The sequence below is a fragment of the Thunnus albacares genome, chromosome 16 (assembly GCF_914725855.1).
Source record: "Thunnus albacares chromosome 16, fThuAlb1.1, whole genome shotgun sequence".
Lineage (NCBI taxonomy): Eukaryota > Metazoa > Chordata > Actinopteri > Scombriformes > Scombridae > Thunnus > Thunnus albacares.
Window position 1 is genome coordinate 24099895 of NC_058121.1, and position 23132 is coordinate 24123026.

Consider the following 23132-nt stretch of genomic DNA (forward strand, 5'->3'; position numbering starts at 1 on the left):
GGATTGTTAATCAGAACACAGTAACAGCAGGCTTACGCTGCGGTTTACACACGACTTCAGTAACTGATGTCATAATTTGGGGTTTGCTCATAAAAATTAACACCAAATGTGGAGGAAGATTTTGGCAAAGACGAGCATGAAGTCAAACATTGAGGTAATTAAGTCCCATTGAGACATCTCTTCAAACACCTGTTCTCTAAATTACACAGAAAAACACTTTTAAAACCTTATTTTAATAAAAAAGCTTTTGTAAATTTGTTTAATGTGTCCCGAAACTGTAACAGAAATGACATGGATCCATGCAGGGAAGTGACAGAGAAAAAGGTTTTAGGACGCCTGGGTGTTTACAAAAAATAATGTTTTCGGCATATTTTTGAAGAGTTTTTGTGTCTAATAGTGTTGTTATCTCCTCTTCAATTTTTCAGAGATCAGAAACTTTTTAATCTCAAGTTACAATACATTACAAGCAAACTCAAAACTTTATTTACATCCATTTTTCTGCTTAAAATATAAAATCCAACTGAAATTAAATGGGTTTTTTTTTTTTTTTGCTACATCGTACAGATCTGCTCTATAAACCACATGTCCTGTGTTCTCTTTTGAGAAAAAAATTAGAAACCAAAAGGGAGAAATTTAAATTTTCTATTTTTGTCTCCATAGATAGATTACTTATTTTCATACAGCCAATCAAATTGTTTCAATTTAAGCCATATTTGCATAAATCAGTAACATTACCCTTCTGTTTTAAGCAGACGGCCATTCTAGTCAAGTTTCCATCCAAATATAGTGCAAATTTGAACCGAATTTCCAGAAAGTTGACAAGAAAATGCCAGTGCCACTAAATGATTGCAGAAGAAGAGAACACAACGAGATGACGTTATTAAAAGAGCGGCAGTCAAAGCTGAAACGATGAAAAACCATGTGGAAAATGTGATGGAAATATGACATTTCTGTTTGTTTCATGTATTGATTTGAGGAACGTTACAGTCTCCACACAGATCTTATGTTTTCATCTCTTCAGTGGAAGCTTGAGTGACGTTTAAGTCACATGCTTCATGTACGTCATCATTTGTTCACTAAGTCTGTTTACATTTGCTTTTTTATCCACACAACTGTTTTTACACCTTAGACAAGCTTTCATTTTTTTGGGTGCGGTTTCATTTTCAAATACCCATTTTCACCACACTCAACAAATCAAGATAAGATTTATTATTTATCTTAATAAGATATGTACATCATCCCCTTAACTAATCATGTATACATTAAAAACAAACACACAATAAGACCAGTAAAACGGTAAAACCAGTAAAAATAACCAGTAAAATAATATTGCACTAGTATTGCACGTTCAACATAAAACCAACCACTAAACGGTTGCACATGCCAGTGTAGACCCTACTGTAAAGTGCTCTATGAGCTTGTAATATCCAGCAACTAATAACAGTATTTTACTGCTGCTGCTGAAAATCTGAATTTGAAAATGTGCATAAAAACAGGTGGATGGAAACACAAGAGCCTCAGACCTTGAGACTTCAAACAACAACTCACATAACACTCGAGTCGATGCTACACGAGTCTGCAAAATATGTGTACGTTATGTTAAAATTCTCACTTTCTACAATATCTGTGCTCCAAAATATTGGATCCGAAACAGACTTGTGGAAGACCTTTCTCGAATCCAATGTCCATAAATTAGAAAGAGAAATAAAAACACTTCGGTGTGTCCGAACTTTTGTATGATGCTGTATGAACAAAAATATTATGTTCGTATGCTTCACAGACAAATTTATATAAATGACTGAAAGCTCAAATTTCACCTCCTGAACTAACAATAAAAGCTTCTGTAGCCACATGAAGATAGATAGACAAAAGACAAAGTTTTAACTTGTTTAATATCTATGAATCACAATTAATTTAACAGTATAAATCTACAAATTTTTCTAAAATTATTATATTTTCTTCATCTTTGTCAACTATTTGCATAAAAGAGGAGCAAACAGCTGATTGTCCAGTTGGTTTTACCTCTTTGTTCTCTTTGCTCTCACCAAAGAAAACCTCTTTTTTTTTCACTTTGCCGTTTACGTTCTCCTCTTACATCAAACACACAGTTTTCTGCTGCATGATCAGAGCTGATACCACATACACTCAGGCTATTCAGATCCACTCGGGTGTTGTGGATACATACTGACATACAGACCTGCAACAGTACAACAAAACCCTACCAGACCTGATTAGACTCTCTAATCTGTAAACTATAGTACGGTTAAGATTAATTAAAGGTTACAGTTAATAAAAAGGCAAACATTAACTGTCTGTCTACTGTATGTCAAGTCAAGAAGAACTCCTGTCTCCTGCATGTGAAAGTCAGATGCACTACACACCCATCCACTACCCCGACCGCCACACCCCTACTGTCTGACTCCCTACAGAAAGGAAACATTACCTCCAACTGTTCTTTGTCACTGGACAAAAATTTTGAGGTGCAGAAACATCCATATGGACATATTTCAATATGAGTACTGATCTGTCTTCTCTATTAACGAACACACACACACACACACATACACACACATGTGCACTGCTCACACAGCTGCAGCACATTGAAGAGTTTAAAAACTCGGTAGACGCTGGTGTGGTCTTACTCTTCAACACCACTGCTGTCCTCCAGTTTCTACAACAAGACTGATCACTAATATGTGCGTAGAAATGTTCTTTGCGCACAAAATAAGTGCACAAGCAAAATTACCGTTGGATTCACGATGCGTGTGCACCTGCCGATTTTGTTCTTGACAATATTTATATTGACAATATCATTTTTTAAGACCGTGGGCAGTTTATGATTTGCGTGTACGCATGGTTTAAGGCAGTATGAACAAATTCAGATAAGAACATGTTGATGAATCCCGGATTTGTGCTTAAAACTTTACACGGATTAAGCACAGATTTGCGTGTATGCACTGTTTGTGAATGAGGCCCATCTTACAAATCTTACTTTCAATATTTAAAATATAAACTATACATTTAAAAATCTCCTTGACATGATATTTGACTGCCAAAATGGATGACTAATTGTAATTTCACTTGGACTTTAACTTTGCAGGAATGAAGTAATATCTTTCTGTTTGGTTTTAGGTGAAAAAATCATCTTCATCCCATTTTCTGAAAGGGTTTCCATATGAGAGAAAGAATTTAGAAAAACAATCAATCCTTAAGAACAGTGATTTGTCAATGACAAATTTGACAACAGGTTTTTTTTTTTTTAGGCATTTAGGAATCCAAACCTTGATCTTTTTTCTTTTATCAGCAAGTTATAGAAGTGGGAGAAGTGAGTTTGTTTTATTTCTGCCGACGCTGAGCTATCATCCAACTCACACAGCTGCAAAGGATTTAGTTCATCTTCTGCCTTCTGCTCACCAGCTGACTTGGCAGTCTTGAATATTGGACTTCCCCCTCACACACACACACACACACACACACACACAAATTAGTCATAATTTCAGATCAGTTTGGGCCAATTTGTTCACCAGAGTTAGAAACAAAACTGTTATTAACAAGTGAATAGAAAGACAGGTGTTTCTGTTGAAAGATATTATTACCAGTTGATAAAACAGGTAAGCTGAGATTCTTGGTCTCATTTGGAGTTTAGAGGTTTTCCTCAAAGCTGTGATGAAAACATCTTCCCTTCTCAACGGAAGCTTTTTCATTTCAAACAGGCTCCGTTCACACTGCGAGCGTTACTTCTTCCTTCCTTCCACCTGAAGGTGTTCAGTAAACAAACAAGTAAATCCTTAAAGGAGACATATTCTATATTCTGTATGTTATTTTTAAACTGTTATATTGTCAGATGTTAAACATGGTCAACATTGCAAAACTGGTTTTGAACTTAATATTTAAAAATGCCGCCCTCAGGTCAAAAGTCAGCGTTTTCAAAGATACCTGTACTTCCTCCGTGTGATGACATCAGATCATTAGCGCATGACCACAAATGGCCTTCTGTTCTGTCGCCTTTGTTGCTGAGGTTGTTCTACAAGTTGTTCATTTTGGATTGTATTTCAGCTCCAACATGTACGGATGTATTTGAGGAGTTGACATTGAGTTGACATCAACGTAGCCTCCGGAGTGGGCTCATCAGGATAGATAAAGTTCTTAGAGAAATTAACTATTACAGTACAAAGTCAAGAGGTTGTGATGTGTAGCACAACAAGCTAGTGAAGCTGTAAACAGAACCACATTCCCGCACATGCTCAGTGGCGTTGGCCTTACACACAACTACTCTCCTGAGACTGAAAATGTGATCACTGTTATCTGTCTTTGGAGCCGTTTCTAAACAAACTAACGTGACCAAACTCTTCATTGGCTCACTGACGTGTTTTTAATAGTTTTTGGACAACAACGGAGGTCTACACAGAGGAATACGATATATCAGGCTTTGGATACACACACAATACTTAGTATTGTACTTAGTAGATCAGTTCATGTTGGTTTGGATCCCAACATGAGATATATTGACAAGAAGAAAAATATAGAAAATTGCCAGACTTATCCTTTAAACTTACCGAAATATTGAAAGTCAGCATCCTGCGAGGGTCTTGTTAGTGTAACTCCTGAAGCACAAACAAAGATACAGACAAAGACAAAGAAAGAACAAAAATATAGAAAATCACCATTTTTTTTTTTTTTATCTGTGTTACTTTTATTTAAACCTGCAATAGCTAATATTTTTGCACACTTGGGGGCAGCCCAAAAAATAAGTAACATATAGTATAATGACATATAATATACATACATTAAGACCTTTTAAGTTGATACAGTGAACTTGTTGAACTAAAACAGTAAAGTTGTGGGCCATAAAACCAAAACAGTGAGTTAAAAGGCTCCGTAAACCTGCAGAGTCCTTTACAATTTTGATGGTTCGTCACTATAAGTGGCACTTTTCATTTTACACATAATCATTTGATCCATTGATTGTATAAAAGTATTGATTAGTGCAGATTTTAGGAATCTGGGTTCTTCTTCCACTATTTTTGGGGAAAAACAAAAAGACATCTATCATGTCTTTTCTTTTCTTTCATGTTAATATCTGCAAACTTTTCACTGCCAACATTTTTCCTCTGGATTCAATATTTGCGCTGTTTAAGCAACAAAAAGCATTTGGTTAAAGAAAAGCTTGTGGTCCCGGTGAAATAATAAAGATGTTAACACTGACTTGAGATGGGCTGTGAACTGATCACGCTGAAAAGATTTAACACTTTAATGCCCGTTTACAGACAACGGCAAAACTTATTTACTTCTTCTTTCTATGTTTACTTGTGTTTTTAACTTTTTAGCCATACACTCCGAGCTAACTTTGCCTGCCTGAAAATATAAAGTAATCACTTTGTTTGGAAAATGCAGCTTTCAGTATCTTTCATAATCACACTCGACATGATTTAACACTCCCATGATGAAGGAGCTGCAGGCTGAATGTAGCTTCTTGAGGAAAAACATGTGCTTTCTAGCACATCAACAACACAGTCAACAAATTCCTTTCATTGCCGAGGCATTTTGGAATCTGCTCATGTGACTGTTGCTGTAAATCTTAACGTGTGGTTGTGTGCTTCAGTCTTTGGACCACACACATGTCAGAGGAGCATATGTCCTGCACCCACAGTAATCAATACACTTGTCACTTTCCGTATTTCATTGCACGTGTAACCACAAAATCCCAGCAGGAGATTTTTCTCTAGCTGGATGATATTTATATGCAGTTTCTGCAAGGACAAACAAACACATTTTGTGACAATTAAACTTTGGATATAATCCCATACACACATTTACTTACACTTATTTTCCAAGTACTGACTTTCAGAGTCACTTGTACAGCTGATATGATTCAGAATAGGCTGTTCAATACAGTCAGAAGTGCTTTATAACTTTATTTTTATCAGGAAATCCCATCAACAGACCAAAACGAGTTAATAGATCCTACTAATAATGATTGTCTGTATAGCCACAGCTTCATATAACTAATTCTTCCAAGCAATAGAACTCTATCACAGTTCAATTTCCTTCCCCAAAAACAATGGCGGTGTCCAAAATCAGTCCCTATTTACCAGGGGTGTACAATTAAATGCACAGATAATGCAGTCTGATCATTCGAATCTTGGCAGTAATATTTCACCCCATCAGTTTTCACCAGATTAGTTGTGGCACCTTTCATGACATGACAGAAGACAGGAAACTGAAGTCAGGAAGCGTCACAAAAGTGGACATAAATTGGCCAAGGAAGCTTTTCTGTCAATAGTGTTCAAATCATTTAAAAGACATTTCAAACAAAATGTATTTTCATCTTTACCTCCTCAGATTTATGCACAGTCTCCCTTAAAAAAGAAATGCAATAGGGCTCAATGAGCTAATAGGGCCTGTTTTTTTTGTCAATAGCTTTCTCATTTTTCATCATCATTATTTCATCAGACCAACCTTACATTTATCTGAGCCTCTTCCCACTGTAAACACAACCTCCCGTTTCTAAAGAAAAACACGCAATATGGCCCAGTGCAATTTTTACGATAATGTACCATATATACCATATATTTCCACTTTTCATTTCCACCAGGACCATTAACAGTTACACGGCTTTTATTTGGAGTTCATTAATGTACAAGGTTAAAATATATTCATTTGTTGGCAGCTAAACATATAGAAATATGTTTGAAGAGTATAAATGGCAGTAGAGAAGAGTTGAATGCAGAAATCACTTCTGGTATAATCTGAATACACATACAAATACAGATATTTTTGCGACATAAACTGATTACTCTCGTACTATTTACTCTTACGTACACTATGTTTACCAGCCGCCATTTTTGAATTCTCAGTGTGTGCATGTATTCACTATATTTTGCTCTAAAAAATCCACAGTGGAACCAAAAAATGCACCCACACTGCTTTCTGCTAACAATCCCAAAGTGCAATGTGCCACATTTTATAGATGAAATGACCGTTGTGTGACTCTGCAGCTGACTGTGATGAAAGTGTCAAAAATCTCAATTTACAGCTCGCTGTCCAGTAAACCACCAAGGGTCCAATTTTAATTGCGCAAACCCAACAACAAGCTCAAATTCAATTAAATTCAAAGAACTTAATTCGTCCCCAGTAGGGCAATATGAAAGTATAGGCAGCAGAGCACAGGCAAGTACACATATCTCAACAAAACACACATGATAGAATGAAAACAAATATTTAGAATACTAAAAAAGTATAAAGTGCATAATAACAGAGTAAATAGTAGCAACTATAGCCAGCCCAACCTCACAAGAAAAACAACAGTATAGGTCTAAAATTCAGGCTGGCAAAATGACCTACAGTTACGTTTACAGCATCTAGCAGCCGTAGTAATTATGACGAGGTGACGCAGTTCAGATGACGTCAATATAAGGTGACTTGATAAGATGATTTTTGCCTTATGAGGAGGTGGCTGGTTGGGTGGATGGCTAGATAGATGGTAAAAACTGGGCGTTGCTGCCACTGTTCACTTCCTGTTTCCAACCACGATTGTCATGTTTCCAACTGCCTTAACATTGTGGTGTTTACTGTTATAAGTTCCTCATAAGGCAAAAATCATCTTATCTAGTCACCTTATATTGACACCATCTGAACTGCATCACTTCCCCGGGTCATAATTACTACGGCGATATCTTGTACTCTGACCTTTCGATTGACACCTCACTTGACTCCCAATAGGAGCTTCCATGTCCTGTCTACAGCCACAATAGCCAATGAGAGTCCATGTTGAAGGGAAGTGCCTGCCCCTCTTCTTTCGTGTAAAGACCGAGCCAGTTGGAACAGATTGTGCTGATGACCAGTTCATATAGCCAGTGAAGTTCCAAAAATGACCTTATGCAGGTTTAATGGGTTCTATAAAGCCACAACAAGGAACTTACATAAATTTAAAGAGTTTGCCATGTGTTGCTTTTTATGTAAACTGCTTTTCCACCATAGTATTTGTTTTGACTCTTTTATATGCACAAAGTTTAGTTTCAAGAGGGAAAATAACATTATAATGTGTTTATGCTTGAGTTACTCTGAAGCAAGGGTCCTCTGGAGTCTGTGGTATTGTTATTAAATTTGAACTTGGACTAGGTAAGGCTAAATGCTGTGGTCCCATTGTGTTTTCCAGCTAATAAGTCCCAGCAATAGGTCATCTGCAGGCATCTGTCTGCAAAAAAATATTCAGGCGGAAATAAAATCCTTCTAGTGCGTTCAAACTTCTATTACTCAGTGCCAGTAGCACTTACAATGATTCTGACCATAGGGATAAAAACTTAAGTGTCTTTCAAAAGAGACCAAAACCATGCATGTACTCCAAATGGTTCAAGAACAGTTTTCAATTTACTTTGGGTATGACCAGGATAGGAGTTTTAGACTAATTTTACAGGAATGGTAAGAGATTCCAGATTGTTACTCCACCACAAGCTGTCACCCAAATCCAAACATCTCTGCCATGAAACTTTGTCACATAACCATAAAGCTACTGTCCCCATTTAAAAAACATGTTTCTGTGGTAAAACTGAATCATTTTAGCTGGCGGTCATCACAACAGAGATGTAATAATTTAAAAAATCACACTGCGTAGTATTTTGGACTCCTGTCCAGAGTTTGGTGTCTGATACATGTGTCCTCGTGTCACCCTGTATGTATCTGAAATCTATTGTCAACTTGGATGGAGAATCAGAGCTCTGACAGTCCATCCTCTCCATGCTGAAAACAACTCTACTGCCCAGTGAAGTTTATCTTTGAAACAGTTTGAAGGCTGCAGTGCCTCGTTCAGTATCTGGAATTCTTATCTGTATTTCTTTTTGCCAAGTTTGGCAAGACTTACAAAGCACCAAATATACAGACTCTGGCTGATCCTCTCAGTCATTCCTCACATTATTATTGAATTATCACCCAGTGACTCAGGTAACTCTGCCAAGGACTGAACATGTGGATCTTCCACATAGTACAGTAGGTTTGTTGTTTGAGTATAGACATGTTATTTTCTTCATTTAAATACAGATAAATGCATATCATTTGGCAAGTAACAAATTGTAATTCAATTAGTTATCTTGCTTTTGGTAACAAGGGTAGTGTGCAAAATAAGCAACATAAATTGCTGCATTATAAAGCACTAATCCTAAAATCACCTTTAATTTATTTGATAAAGACCTGATACTTTATGATGTTATATAAAAAAAATACAAAAAGACTATTTCAAATGACAACAATGAACCTTTAAACTCAATAAATAATGTTTTATTTCCAGCTGTATTACAAAGTACTGGCTACTGTTTACGGCATTGTCTTTGACTGATGATAAGTTCTGGCATATTTTTAGGAGAATTATCTGTAAATAAAAACTGATTAAAGTGTTTTTTTGTGGAGGAACTGCAGGATACAGTTCCAGCAACAACTTCTGCAAGAGGATAGGGCAATGTTTATGTTACCTGAGAGGCAAAATAAGTTTTCAAATCACTCGCTAACTGTAAAGCAGTAGTCACGGCACAAAGTGACATTTGCTCGACTGCAGGAAATAAGTGGAGCCTAGCTTAGTAATATAGTGACCAGTTGCAGGGTTGAACTGCTGACCAGCTAACCGCTAACTTGCTAGCACTGGTCAATCACAACAGCTCTCATAAATTCTCTCTATTTTCTGTCCACTGTTCTGTTTACTTTCTCCTGATATTTTGTTCACAGTTGTTCACCATTTCATTCAGTGATCTTGCTAACGGTCAGTTAGCAAACTTGTTAACGCGTTAGCCTAGCACAGCCGCTAAGGGGACAATGGCTTTGCAAAGTTTAAGCAACACATTTAAAAGGATGACTAACCATGAACTAGCAACCAAAGCTACAGAACGGATGGCTGTTTATGGACATGTGATGATCTGATGTCATCTCATTGGAAGTAAAAATACATAGCAAACGAAGCGTTAAGAGCTGGTTGAAGCCCTGGATTTTGACTTACAGGGAGCATTTTACATCTGTTTACCTCAAGTTTTGGAACTTAGACCATGTCTAACATCCAACATCAAACAGAATACGTCCTCTTTCATATTTTCATTTTGGATTTTCATCTGGATTTTGGCAGATGGACAGTGAGAGGAGACCGATTTTTATAGATTTTAGTAAATGAATCAAACTGAAACTGTAAAAGTGAGGGGGCCATGTCTGCCCTCCGTCCTCCAGTGGACATGAAACTCTTTAGCACAGATCACCACGTCCAGATGGATCGGACTGATAGGAGTTCCAGATATACGCTCAGTCAGATAATGGCGGTTATGAGCAGAAACACGATCCAAACTGTAAAACTTACAGACCGCAGATGAGCAATAATTTTGGATGCAACACCTGATTTGTTTCCAAGCATGACAGAAGGACCTTCCCAACTGATGTCTTTGTCATTTTGTTGGCAGCGTATCTGACAGTTCTGCACAAGACTTGACAGGATGTTTTTGCTGCGTCCAGGATGCTAAAGACTTGCAGATCCTTCATAGTTAGTCAGCCTTTTAAATGTGTTTCTTTAAATTCTCTAAATCGATGGACACAAACACATCCCTCATCTTCAGTTGTCAGCATTTTTTAACCTTTTGCCTTTACTGAGACTTTTTCAACAAATATTTTCAGTCAATATACTGACTTTAACAGAGATACTTTGGCACTTAAGTTCTACAAACCACACATGAAGATTGTTTCCACCAACTTGCACACTTGCTTGTTTTAAAAAGCTGCAGGTCGCTTTTTACAATACACATCCTATTTGACATCTAGAAGTAACATCAAGCAACAGATTTACAATATCGTGCACCCAAACATAATGATGCAAATGCTCCTCTCTGATCAGACATTTTTATATTTATTAATTCTCTTTTTTAACATTTTTGTAAACTTATTAAGTATTCTTCATGTTTTTACATTAGTCTTCACAATTTGTTTTTCAATCCCTTCAGGATTTCGCTGTTTTTTGTGATTATTTCGACCAATAATGCTTTTTTCAGCCGCTTTTCTCAAAATTTGCAATCCAATTTAGTGTGTGTTATGTGCTCTTAACACAGTAAAATTGCGGGAATTGGGAAAAAAATGCAAGCAAAGGCAAATGATTTTACCTACTACTACCAATGAAGAGTCTGATGTAATCACTTTCTTCGATAAAAAGCATACTGCATATCACAGAAACAACTATATTTCAGGGCTAAATTTTTGATGTATTTTCTGAACACGAGACCCATGTGCTCAAAGTTATATAAAAAAGAAAATACTGTACTTGAGTTCCCTTTATAAGCCTTTATTAAATAAACTTAAATAAACTCCCCATTAGCACCAAATAAAATCAGTCAATAAAGCCATTAAAATAAATCCATCAACATAAAAATATTGTTTCATTTCCGAAGTTCTCATTTTTATATTTGAGGTGGATTATGTCCATCTCTGCTGTCTGAATAACATCAACTTGTGTTCTCCTGACTAACTGAATGCAAACCTCATTTAGGAACATTTTGGAATTGTTTTACTCGGTTTATGGCAGTAATTTTTGTTGGCAGGTGAGATTTATTTATCTTCCACCTGAATGTGCTCCTGAATCCTTGCTGAATGTGTGCTGTGATGACATTTTAGTTACCATGAAACAAAATGTGAGAATTGGTCCAAACCATAAGCAGTCTGTTGATTTGACCATTTCATGCGGAAAAGTTCAGTAAAAAATGCAGTAGTTTAGCAAAATTGCAAGCTGTCGTAAATATTGCAAAGATTTAATTATTGTGATTACAAAATCACTATTTCCTGGAGGGACTGTTTTTTAAACATGCAATCTCACTCAAATCATATCGACTTTCTCTCATTTTAAACCACTTTTGGATACTATCATATAGTATTCTCAGCTTGATGTAGTTAAAGTATTGCAGTTAAAGTAGTGGTTTGGTTCCTCTGACTGATATATTATTATATATGACATCATTAGATTATTAATACTAAAGCATCAGTGTTAGAGCAGCATGTTACTGTTGTAGCTGCTGGAGGTGGAGCTAGTTTCAACTACTTTATATACAGTTAGCTAGTTTAGTCCAGTGGTTCCCAACCTAGGGGTCGGGCCCCTCCAAAGGGTCACCAGATAAATCTAAGGGGTGGTGAGATGATTAATGGGAGAGGAAAGAAGAAAAAACAAAGTTCAGATACACAAATCTGTTTTCAGTTTTTGGACTTTTTCTCTGATCTTTTATTTTTGGTGAAATATTGGATCATTTGAATATGTATTGAAATGAAACCATGTGAAAAGTTTAAGGGGAAAAATCACTATTTAGTGGAGCTGTTAACAACTCATAGACATCTGACATGTGACCCCGACTACACACTGCTTTTTGTAAGACATCAAAAGCCAAAAAGGTTGGAAACCACTGGTTTCATCTTTAACAATGTGTTGTATTTTAAAAGCTTGTTATATTATCCATTGTGTCAAATCTTCATCTGAAAAGTAACTAAAGCTGTTAAATAAATGTAGTGGAGTAGAAAGTACAATATTTCCCTCTGAAATGTAGTGGAGTGTATTTCCCCACACTTCCAAACAGTAAGTTATATATGTTACTATAAGGGAACAGGAATGAAGCTTGAAATTAATTCATTTCCCAAGCAAAACACCATCACAGTACCTTACAATATTTTAGTCAGTGATGGAATAATAAGCATACAGGGTGATCCCTGAGCCAGTTGAACTGTGATCTTTACTGCAAAAACATTGCAATAAAATGAAAACAAAGATACATGCAAAATTTTAATGTAAAAATATTTCAACCTAAACTTTATAGCTATGAAATAATTCATCTTCTTCTGTTATTTTTGTCTCTGCAGTAACATCATCTCATATTGTCATGGTTATGAATGTCCTGTGGAGAAAAAAAATAGAAACAGAAACTTTTTCTTGGCGCGTTTTAGTGTAAAAGTAAAAGCAAATAAATTTTGATGTGTCACTGCTGCTGCCAGACACATTGATCACATTGATATTAAGCAGCTTTTGGCTGAATCTAACAGTGTACAAACAAAAACAAATCATGACCTAACCCTGGAAAACCATCCAGATTTTAGTTTCCAGCTTCTCTTGCTTTGTGCAGTTTGTCATGTTTAATGTGCCGTTTGGAGACAGAGTCAGTAGTCAGTAAACAGGCACAGTAGGAGATATTTAACAGCATCTAAGCTATTTACGTTTTAAATAGTTTTAATTGAAATAAATAGGGTGTAACTGATATTTTCATCAACATTTGCGTTCAGATCAGAGGTTCAGTTTAGCATTATCTAGCCATCTTTCATCCCTGCAGACATTTACGTGAATATTTATGATTAGTTTAATTTTTCCTGCAGTTGATGAGGTTCAACTGCTCCCTCATGTTGCTTTACTTTTCGAATGGAGGCTGCCACACATTCCCCATGGAAAAACAACTGTCTCACCGTCTGTACTAGTGCTGTCAATCTCCTCCATAATCCAATTCAAATTTCATTCCTTTTTATTTTTAATATTTGAATTATACTCAAATTTTAATGCTCAAATTTAGCCTATTATTAATATTTACTACGTATACACTGTATACATTGAGTTAAGCATTGCCAATGCCACTATCAGCATGTGGTTGTTATACGTTCTGTCCACTAGAGGGCATTCCAACATCACCAATAAACAGGTGATAGCCTTCTTGCTAAGTAATAATTAAGCTTAGGCGCAAAATGAATGACGTTAACTAAAATAAAAATGTTAAATAAGCTTCATCGTACTGGATCATAGTAACTAAACTACGCACTTAACTGAAATATAAATAAATCCACATCAGCATGCACTTGTTTACATCAATACATGACGTGTTATTTGGCTCTGTGTCCAAACCCCACACCGCAGACTGCAGCACTGATCAGTCTTTCACTGTGTTCCTGCTTTTGTTTAATTTTTGCGTTTGTGGACGGAACTCCATAAACTTTTGCTCCACACATCGCTTCTTAAATAAAATGGGTGCACTGCTTTCTGCTATGTCTGATATTGTGATGTTACGTTAGCACATTGAATGTGAGATTGTGATGCAGACAGATTCAGAAAACGTTGGACATGGGGTTTCTGCAAGTGCACTGCAAGCCCGGCAGCGGAGTTGACCCCCCCCAACTGGCCTAAGCATCAGGGATTTTAAAAAAAATTTATTTTAAGAACCGCAAACAAAAATGTGAACGAAAACAAAAATGTGTTATAAAAGTAGCGTAGCTCCTGTAAGGAACAGCTCAGTGCATAGTGAGTGTGCAGTCTAGAGAGATAAGGAGTGTGTGTGTGATGGTGAGGCTGCAGCTACCAGAGCAACCCGCCTACCATCTAAGAGCAGGTTGAGAAGGCAGAGAGTGAGAGAGTTTATGCCGAAAACAAGCACCAAGCACCTGGGGAGACATAAAAGCAGCTATGTGTGTTTACAGCAGAGAGAACTTTTCTTGAGGACACACTGAGTCATGACAAAAGCATTTCGTATTCACATGCATGTAGGCCAAGGCGAGGAGGGCGAGATTCGCTAACGTTAGCCAACACATTTATAAAAAAAAAATACACATAATCTCCCAAAATTTGTTCCAACAGCCCTAATCTGTAGCAGGCCTTCCAGCCCTCATTTCCATTTTATATTAGTTGGTAGTTAGTATATTAGGAGCTCTTGATCTGGTTGTTGTCTGGTGTTTTTGTGGCCCAATGAAAGAAGCCATGAAACCATCAAACTTGGTCAGAAGCCATTTGTAGTAGCTGATAGAGTCTTATGGACTCTTCTTGCTACACCCAGTATAACTCACTTTTAAACATCCTCATGAGCTGCTACCAGCACCACCAGTTTTATCCAGTTGGTAACATTTACTATAGCAGTTAATCTCTGTATTAACCTTTAACCAAGTATAAGAGTCTGGCATCAACAGGTCTCGCTCTTTGTGGCTAAACTTTTCCTCCTTGGTCGGCAGGAGAGCAGTGACTGCAGAAACACATTGTATGTTAACACTTATCAATACACAGTAAAAATGTGCCAACAGCTGTTAAATGCATGTTTGTAAAAAAAAACTTTGGTGGCTTTGTAATAAATTTATTTGAGAAATGTACAATGCAGTACAAAGTCAAGAGGTTGTTATATGTAGCACAACAAGCTAATGAAGCTGTAAAGAGAACCACATTCCTGCACATGCTCAGTGGCGTCTGCCTTACACAGAACTACTCTCCTGGGACAGAAAACGTGATCACTGTTATTACTCTTTGGAGACATTTTTAAACAAACTAACGTGACCAAACTCTTCATGATGAAGGAACAAGTCACCCAGTGCACTGGTGTGGCTCACTGATATGTTTTTAATAGTTTTTGGACAACAACTGCACAGAGGAATAAGTTATATCACGTTTTGGATACACACACAATACTTGTAAGATCAGTTCATTGTTGGTTTGGATCCAAACATGGGATTTGTTTGCAAGAAGAAAAATATATAAAATCGCCTGACTTCTCCTTTAAACTTACCAAAATATTGCATGTCAGCATCCTGTGAGGGTTTTGTTAGTGTAACTCCCAAAGCACAAAGTAGAGCAAACACAAAAAAAAAAAAACAGAAGGACTGAAAGTCTGACTCAGTGCAAGTCCCAGAGCCAGGGAGAGCAGCAGATGAGCCAACTGTCAATCACAGCTGTCAATCAAGGCCCACGTTGCAGAGAATAAAGCTACTATAAGTCCTCAAATGTTATGAAGAGATTAATAATTTCCAAGATGACCACCAGCACACTTATAAGAGGGCCAGAATTTAGAGATTGAGACCATAATGACTCGTTGAAAAAAATGATTGACTTAGTATTTCTTGAGAGAAGTTGAGGCTTTTTGAATAGGAGTCAATTGGAACAGCTGGCGGCCGTTGGTGGCACTTTAAGGTACATCAGCCTCAAGACGTAGTGGCTGCTGCTGTTCTTTTCTAGGTATTGTATAAAATGCTGTCAAATAGAGACATCTTAGTGACAGATTTAAGGTCAATGTGGTGTTTATAGAATCACATTGTTATGACATTTAGAGCTTGTAAATGTAGAGAAGATTACCGACAATGGACTGAATGGGAAGCAGCCTTCTCTTTCCATTGTAAGCTGCAGACTTTGTGTCCACATCGAACATAACGGCCCTTATATAAACTGACCAGTTGTAACAAATAAAATCTCTCGGGTTTATATATATGGCCTTTCCTCATTCTGTGTGTTTTATTGCTCCAAAGAAAGATTCTTAGCAGGGATTTGTAAAACTATGTGCAGTTGGTTCCAGACATATCGCTGGATCAGAGCTTCCAATGGAAACAGTCAGCATCTGCATGTCTGTATGTTGTGGCTGCTGGAGTCTTCCTCTCCTCTCAGTTTTCTCTCTGAGTTCGGTCTGCAACGTCTCTGAATCTCTTTGCCAGCTTTAGCTTTTCATTCTATAGTTTCCAGATGTTTGAGGTTAGAGAATCCCTCCATCCCAAAGCATATAGTTTATGATCAGAGGTTGAGCTGATAGCCTTCACTGTGACACCACTTCAACCCTAACCCACCCATCACCCCGTCGCTGTGACCCTCAGTTTTTATCACTGTACTAAAATGCACTCTGGTTTGTATTTTAGGGGAATATGGCAGGGGGAAAAAAGACAACGCCTGTTTGGATGCAGGAACAAAAACAAACATCCCAGTTTGACATCATAAAGCATTTCAAAAGTCAGAATTAGTTGACAGGGCGAGCTGTGGAGCCCTAATCAGCGCTGTCATAGTGGAAGTCCAGTGGAAGTCGTGACTGCAGCGTACGCCAGCAGACAACTATCTCCTGACCCTATAGCTTCATGTTGCACAGGGACACTAGCTGGACGAGATGTAGGGAATCACGACAAGATGACAACTTCAGTCCTCTGTTGTTTGATTAGGCAGCGTTACTAGGGATTACAAAGAGCAGTGATTGAGCTGTTTGTCCGTGCCAAAGAAGACTTTGGCTGAACATTATAACTCAAACGTTTGCTGAATTATTGCCTCCTTTACAATGTCACACTATACATTTCATGGCAGCAGAGGGCCAGCAGGGAGATTGAATGTGCTTGATTTGGCCCACATTGTATATGTTTAGCTCCATTGCTTTGGCTCTGTTTGGGAAGAGAGTTCCAAGTTGTAAAACTCTAGAGGCTGCTAGTGTTGGTCCAAAAGCATCAGTGTTTAAAAAAATGATTGTAGTTCACAGCTGCAACACCCATGAAGAAATAATCCTCAAAAGTAAGGAAACTCTGAAAATGTTTGAACTTTTTCCAGACATCATTTAATAATGAGCAGCGATTTTAGAAGTACAAGTGTGAGTTGGTTTGCACTTGCATTGCTCAGAACAGCATTGATCCATCTCGCTCCTTGGCTAATCCTGATAGTAACCACAAAGACTCTGCAGCTAATAATTATTTTCATTAGCGATGAATCTGATGATTATTTCCACAATGAATCAATGAATTGCTTTGTCTATTAAATGTCTGAAAATAGTGAAAATGTCTTGTTTTGTCCGATCAACAGTCCAAAACCCAAAGATATTCAGTTTATCACATATGACACATACAAGCTTCTAATTATCACATTTGAGAAGCTGCAACCAACAAATATGTTGGATTTTTTCATAAAAATTACTGAAACATTTGATTATCAAAATAGTTGCTGGGCAATTTTCTGTTGATCAACTAATCAGCCAATCATTGCAGCTCTAAAGGACACATGATATCATGGTTTCTACAAGGTTCCCAAAAAATAAATTTAAGACTTTTTAAGACCTTTTTTAATAAAAGGCATTTTAAGTCCTGTTTCATATCAGCCAAGTATGAAGGTATGATGGTATGATTATATGTGGCTTACTTAGAACTATATACCATATAATTTTTTCAGTGATTCCTAGCTGTATAAAACAACAATTCCTAATGATAAAATTAATTCAATTAATGCAACTTGGACCCAGTTAAGCAGTAGACAATTGGTGGATGTATTAACCCATTAACCAAAATGACTTAAGTTCATTTAAATTTTTAGCTAAAACCTTGACTTGACTTGCTTCCTAGCTGCTGTAGCTGTAGTAGTGACAGTGTTTACTGCAGGTCTGATGGTGCTGACTGAAACTCCACAAAAAAGGATTCAACAGCTTCCTGCCGTACCAGTCTAACTTGTAGGTTATACAACACATACAAAAAAGCTTACAACTAATGTTTCTAGATGATATTAAACATGTTTGGACAGGACGTTTAAGCCTTTTCAATACCTTCTGAGATCTTTTTTGTTGAACTGAATTCAAAGCTTTTTAAAGTTAAGCTCAATGGGTAGTACAAGGCCTGAACAATGCTAGACATCTTTGTGCAATGCACCTGTATTGTGGGAACAGATGATTTGGCAGTAGTACTCGCCATGCTGCTTCCTGCTTTCTTACAGTGCAAATGCCCTGCTGCTTGCTCTCGCCACTGCTTGCATTTTTCTGCTGATATTCTCTTTTTTTTTCTTTTCTCTGTGAAAAACTACGAGCAGCGGCTCCCGGTTAATTATAAATTTCTGGGACTGCAATTTTTTGTAGATACAGTAGGCTATTGCCATATTTCAACATTTTATGACCTCCTCAGTACTACATGAGCGTGGCCTACCAACAGCACAAACCTGTACTGCAGCCACTGGAAACATGGTACTTAGCTAAAGCTAATTAGCAGCAAGATGTCCCCCTTCTACATGGATGACTACCACAAACTTCTACAGAAGATTGCAGTTCTGGAAACCAAAATTGACTGGTTAGAATTGGACATGGAAGTGAATGGACTATGTGGGAACAACACCACTTTACCATGGACTCAAAGCGGTGGAGAAGATCATGCCAACACACGGCTAATTAGCACCAAGAAGACTACCAAGAAACAGGAGGGCTGTTTAATAAATCTACAAGTGGTAGTCCTCCCTGGACGAGTAACAGGCAGAGCCCAGCACCCTGAGATTTCTGATGCGACCGGCTGGCCTGCATTGTCATCCAGCCAGATCGCCTATTCAACCCCTGTTCTTAGTAGGACACAGCCGTGCACAGCTGCAAAATGGAAAACTAGCAACAAACCTTCCCAACAACCAAGTGTGCAACTGGAGAACAATTTTGCTCCACTGTTGCAGGACTCTGGATCTCCGTCTGATGACCTGAAAAACTTCTCATCTTCACACAGCAGGATAAGGACTGAAAGTAACTCAGAAAGTAAAAGGCTGCAGGGAAAGCTAACAACTGGGCTTTGGACTCTGATTGTGGGTGACTTTATTGTAAAAGATCTAAAAAGCATGTGAAGTGAAAACACCAAAGTATTCTGTTTTCCCAAGGATATGGTCTCTGACTTGGCAGAAAGAATCCTGTATATCATGGCTGCACATCCAACTTTGAAAATCATCATAGGGACCAATAATGTTGTAGAACAACAGTCTGAAATGCTGAAACAAGACTTTATTGATCTTTTGGACACAGTCAGCTCTCTGAGGTGTTTATCAGTGGCCCTTTACCACCAGTCAGAAGAGGAGTTGAGAGATTCAGCAGATTGTTGGCACAGAATGCATGGTTCTCAACTGCATGTACCGCCCATTCACTGCATTTATTGACAATTTCAACTTTTTCTGGGACCACAAACATCTTTTCAAGGCAGATGGACTTTGTCTTTACAAGTGAGGTATAAAATTGTTCACCTCTAACCTATTTTACTTCCTGCGTCACCTCATCTGTTCCCTCTACCAAGGACAAGAGACAAGAGGAATCAAAATAGGAGGAAAACATAACACAGCACGGCAGAAACCTTGAAGGCAAGCCACCTCAGCCCCCACCTGAGGAGAGCCTTGAACATGGGAGACATCAGAGCCAAGAGGAGGAGTCTCCACCCCCTCACTGGCAACCGCCTGTGAGGATCCACCTCCTTCACCCTGGATGAGTGAATAAAGAAAGGAGGTGGAGTTGCCATTTTGTTTAATGATTCCCTCAAATGCAAGCAGATATCTTGTGGAAATTTTGCGTCTTTTGGATATGTGGCTCTTCAGTTGAATTCCATTTCTCGAGCTATGTTCCTAAATATTTATTGGCCACCTAAATACTGTGCAACCTTTTTTGATGACTTTGCTGAACTGCTAAATATCCAGGTTCATTATGACATCTATAAAGAGAGACTTCACATTTATAATTTGGAACTGAGAAATGCAAGGCGGTCCTTCTTCTCTGACATCATTGCCAAAAACAATAATAATACACGTGCCTTGTTTGCTACTGTCGACAGGCTAACAAACCCTCCTGTGTCAACAGCCCCTGGACTTCTATCCACCAGGGCCTGGAAGGAATTTGTCTCCGTCTTCACTGACAAAATTCAGAAAATTAGACAAACAGTCAGTGCCTCCATATCAAGTACAGGGTATGTGTTGTCCCTGTGTCCACTTAAAATCAATTCAAGTAGTATGACACAATTTTATGCGATCAACCATAAAAACCTGGAGGATATTATACAAAATCTGAAATCCTGCTGCTGCTTTGATATTCTGCCTACAAGCTTTTTCAAAAATGTTTCAGATTGCATAGCCTCAGATCTTCTACAGATTGTCAACACGTCTCTTCTCTCAGGTTTCTTCTCATAGGCCCTGAAAACTGCCGTCATCAAGCCACTCTTAAAAAAGAACAATCTACAGATGTCACTAATGAACAATTACAGGCCCATATCAAACCTTCCATTTTTAAGTAAAATTCATTTAAAAAGCTGAACAACTTCTTGACACCAAACAACTGTTTTGATGTGTTCCAGTCAGGATTTCGACCACACCACAGCAAAGAGACTGCTCTTGTTAAGGTCTTCAATAACATCCCCTTAAACACAGACAGTGGCAGAATTTCAGTATTGGTATTACTGGATCTCAGTGCTGCATTCGACACGGTCGACCACAACATATTACTAGACCAACTGGAAAACTGGGTGGGACTTCCTGGCACAGTACTAAACTGGTTTGACACTTTGTGTCTACAAGTAATTACACATCTGAGCGAACAAAAATGACATGCGGAGTTCCCCAAGGCTCCATTCTGGTGCCTCTTCTGCTCAACATCTACATGCTTCCACTGGCTCAGATTATGGAAAACAATAAAATATGTTACCATAATTTTGCAGACAACACACAAATTTACATAACCATATCACCAATACAAGCACTGAGTAAGTGCATTGACCAAATCAATGATTGGATGTGCCAGAATTTTCTTCAATTAAACAAAGATAAAACTGAAGTAATTGTTTTTGGAGCCAAGGAAGAACAATTAAAAGTCAGCACTCAGCGTCAATCAGTAATGTTAAAAACTACAAATCAAGCCAGAAATCTTGGTGTAGTCATGGACTCAGACCTGAATTTCAACAGCCACATTAAGACAATTACAAGCTACTATCAGTCTACTATCACCTGAAGAATATATCAAGAATTAACGGACTTATGTCTCAGCAAGATTTGGAAAAACTGGTCCATGCATTTATCTTCAGTAGACTCGTCTACTGTAACGGTGTCTTCACAGGTCTCCCTAAAAAAATCAATCAGACAGCTGCAGCTGATTCAGAACGCTGCTGCTCAAGTCCTCACTAAGACCAAGAAAGTGGCTCACATCACTCCAGTTGTCAGATTGTCTTTGATTTTAAAATACTGCTGTGCTGTTGGTTTATAAAACACTGAATAGTTTAGGGCCAAAATAAATTTTTGATCTTCTGCTACGTTATGAACCATCCAGACCTCTAATGTCATCTGGGACAAGTCTGCTTTCTGTCCCCAGAGTCAAAACTAAACATGGAGAAGCAGCGTTCAGTTTTTATGCTCCACATATCTGGAACAAACTCCCAGAAAACAGCAGGTGTGCTGCAGCTCTCAGTTCTTTTAAATCAAGACTGAAGACTTTTCTGTTTGCTGCTGCCTTTAATTAAATCAAATAATTCTTCATTTCTTGTACTGCACTGTAACTTTAATTCTTGTATTTTAGATCTGTCTTATTCTATTTAGCTTGTTTTTGTTTTCTGTTCTCTTGGCTCTTAAATTACTGTTTTTGGTTGTATCTGGGTTTCCTTTATTTGATGTGTTTCGTTTGCACTTTGTCTTGATGCTTTTAATGTTTTATGTGAAGCACTTTGAATTGTCTTGGTGCTGAAATGTGCTATTTAAATAAACTTGCCTTGCCTGGCATTATGTTGCTTTGAAATGTCACTTTCAAATTGCTGACTGTCAGATAAAAGTTGCTAACAGGCATTTGAGCTAATATGAACCATCTTTGGAGTGGTGCTGTTTGTTGTACTTTTTTTCTGAGTTGTTTCCTTAAGATGTTGATAATATTTTGTTTGCCCCATATATGAATGAAATTTTTATTATTGTGTCATATACAACTATGTTCAGCCCACACTGGCTTACAAAGCACAACTTATTCATGCAAACTTCCAAACCCAGAGAAAGTCCAAAAACAGAGAAGAAATTCAAACAGCTTTCAAATTTGAATCTTTAAACTGTCATTGCATCCAACAAAATTCATAAATCACTGATAGAAACCTTGACTATATAGTAGTAAAATAATCAGAACAAACTCAACAATAAATCTTGTCTTCTTTTCCAGGCTTTTGAGACAGTTATCAAACTTTCAAACACATCAAAATTTGAACAGCCACTCCAGTTTTTGATCATCAGTACACCAGAATATTTCACGGTTTTGTGGAGATGTTTCATGGACAGTTAACTCTCTTGTATGTTTAATCTGTGTTGATGATGTTACGCAGTCAGCAGTGTCAGATGGCGTTACACAAATCATATGCAGAATACTCTAAAGAAATAAAGTATAATATCGTAGTATATAATATAATAATATAGTTTTCACAAGAGTTAAAGCATTTGTTTCAAAACAAATCTGTTCTGCTTCTTCATATTTTCATTGGTGGTCTCAACAGAATGACATAGTCAACCATGAAGCTGTCTATGTCAGACACTGTATGTTAATTATGTACCACCCATCTTTCCATATGCTTCCCATCCCATTCTGTGAAGTTCTACCAAAACACATCTCCACTTAAACCCGGGACAAAAGCTGAGAGCTTTCAAGGTCCAGATA

At 37.6% G+C, this 23132-nt stretch overlaps 1 protein-coding gene across 10 annotated transcripts in view; it reads left to right on the forward strand.

Moving 5' to 3' along the window:
• adgrg6 (adhesion G protein-coupled receptor G6) overlaps positions 1 to 23132 on the forward strand; it is a 132472-nt gene that overhangs the window by 98608 nt on the left and 10732 nt on the right. The window lies entirely within an intron of this gene.